The sequence below is a fragment of the Zea mays genome, chromosome 2 (genome assembly GCF_902167145.1).
Source record: "Zea mays cultivar B73 chromosome 2, Zm-B73-REFERENCE-NAM-5.0, whole genome shotgun sequence".
Lineage (NCBI taxonomy): Eukaryota > Viridiplantae > Streptophyta > Magnoliopsida > Poales > Poaceae > Zea > Zea mays.
The window spans coordinates 107,446,400-107,448,595 of record NC_050097.1 but is presented as its reverse complement, the minus strand read 5'-3'; the positions used below and the strand labels follow the sequence as shown (position 1 = coordinate 107,448,595).

The window sequence follows — 2,196 nt, the reverse complement described above, 5'->3', positions numbered from 1 at the left end:
TTCGCCCTGGTAAACAAGTAATGATGGCACCCCGTGTGCTCCATGACGACGGCGGCTCTCAGCCCCTTACGGAAGCAAGGAGACGTCAGCAAGGATCCGACAGCCCCGACAGCTGTACTTCCACAGGACTCAAGCGCTCCTCCGACGGCCACGACATCACATGAACAGGGCGCCAAAACCTCTCCGACAGCCACGACGGCATGTACTTAGGGCTCTGGCTCCTCTCTGCTAGACACGTTAGCACATTGCTACACCCCCCATTGTACACCTGGGCCCTCTCCTTACGTCTATAAAAGGAAGGTCCAGGGCCCTCGTACGAGAAGGTGGCCACGCGGGAGGACGGGCTGGCGCACGAGGCCCTCGCTCTCTCTCTCTCTCCCACGCGAACGCTTGTAACCCCCTACTGCAAGCGCATCCGCCCTGGGCGCAGGACAACACGAAGGCCACGGTTTCCACTTACTGTTTTCCCCCCTTGTGTTCCGTCTCGCGCCGACCCATCTGGGCTGGGACACGCAGTGACAATTTACTCGTCGGTTCAGGGACCCCCCAGGGTCGAAACGCCGACAATAGTAGAGCCACATAAAATAAAAGATGTCACTGGGTTATTACCATATTTTGCTAGTGACGCGTTTTTACAATAGGTCTCACATGTGCACAGTCGTTAGTGACACTTTTTTAAAAAAATATGTCACTGTAAAAAACTGGTTTCGTGTTTTTAACAAGTATCACACCCCCTTTGAGCGTTTTTGACGTAGTGCACCTCACTAGCATATGGAGAACGAGCGACCGAGCAAGCTATAAAAAGGGGATCGAGCTTCTTTTCAACTCATACCTTTCTCGGCCTTTTGGCTAAGATAAAGTATTATATTTATTCTTATCAGCTTAATATCTGACATGTGGACCATATGCTCACTTTGATATTAAATTTATTTTTATAGGTATCAAATATGATTGTATGTTGTCGTAGCTCACGGGCATTGTACTAGTTTGCTATAAAAGCACAATTCATTTTCCCAAATTAACCATATATGTAGACCATTTGATGCTTTAATGTCTGATTATGTATTTATATACTTATTTCTTAACTATGTTTTTGTTCTTGATTGGTTGCGTGTGCATGGCTACATATGAAGTAAATAAGTTATGCTTAATTATAGGTCCAGGATCTTCGGGTTGAGCATGAGAATGAGAAGCAAGTGTCACACCCGGATTTAGGGGGCCAAACCCGGACGCGACTCATATGTGTGCTAAGATCAAGTCTCACACATATGCTGACTCATGGTACAGAAATGAATGTCACGTCATTAATATATAACAGAGTTCTATACAAAATAGATAAATAATTACATTATACGAAGACAACGATCCAGCAACCAAAGTTGACTCGGAGACGACAGCCTAGATCACTCACGATCTCATCACAGCATCCATCATACGCCTCATCCTGCGATACATGTTCTTGACCTGGGAGGATGTGAGTACTGCAAGGGTGAGCTCACATACATTCATCGCTACAAGATGTGGGGAATAATGTGCATGAGCTCACTTACAGTGGGGCTCATGTGAAGTGTAAGGCTTACCAAAGAGGATGGTTAGAGCTAAGCATTGCTTTTAAAGTTGGTCAAAGTTTTATTAGCAGTTACTAAGTATAAGTAAATACCAACCCAATTAAATAAGAGATCACAATTGATAATAACACCCACAACGCAATGCATATGACCAATTAAGTTTAATTCCATAAATTAATCATGTGAGTGTTCGAGCCGCTCATGACCGTGAGCACGACTGATATATCAGTTTTACACTCTGTAGAGGTTGCGCATCATTACCCACAAGTCGTGTTACCCATTTGCCACGGGGTTGTATGGACCCCATACGCCTCTACCAAGGAAGCAAGGCAGGGTAGCACTACAAGGCCTTTCCAAAGTTCCACTAGTTCGAGAATACCCACTACGGTTTCAAGACTAAGGAAGCATATGAATCCCTCATCCGAACTGCCATCGCAGCAGTTCGACCCGAGAATCTCTCTATACTCTGCATCGATGCCTCCCCGCTTGCCCTTTTGGGTAAGGTAATCTCTCCCTAGCTTTCCTAATTACTTGGCCAAAGGTGTCCCATTCCACTCTTGTGGTAGCACTATTTTCCTGGGTGGTTCTCCATGTCCTAATTAATATGATGATCTTATCATGAACAATA

General features: G+C 45.4%; 1 non-coding gene across 1 annotated transcript; it reads left to right on the top strand.

Moving 5' to 3' along the window:
- Positions 1–828: 828 nt before the first annotated feature.
- LOC111590954 (U2 spliceosomal RNA) lies at positions 829–1,028 on the top strand. Its single transcript, XR_004856745.1, has one exon. It is a non-coding gene; the product is annotated as a U2 spliceosomal RNA (small nuclear RNA).
- The last annotated feature ends 1,168 nt before the right edge of the window (positions 1,029–2,196 follow it).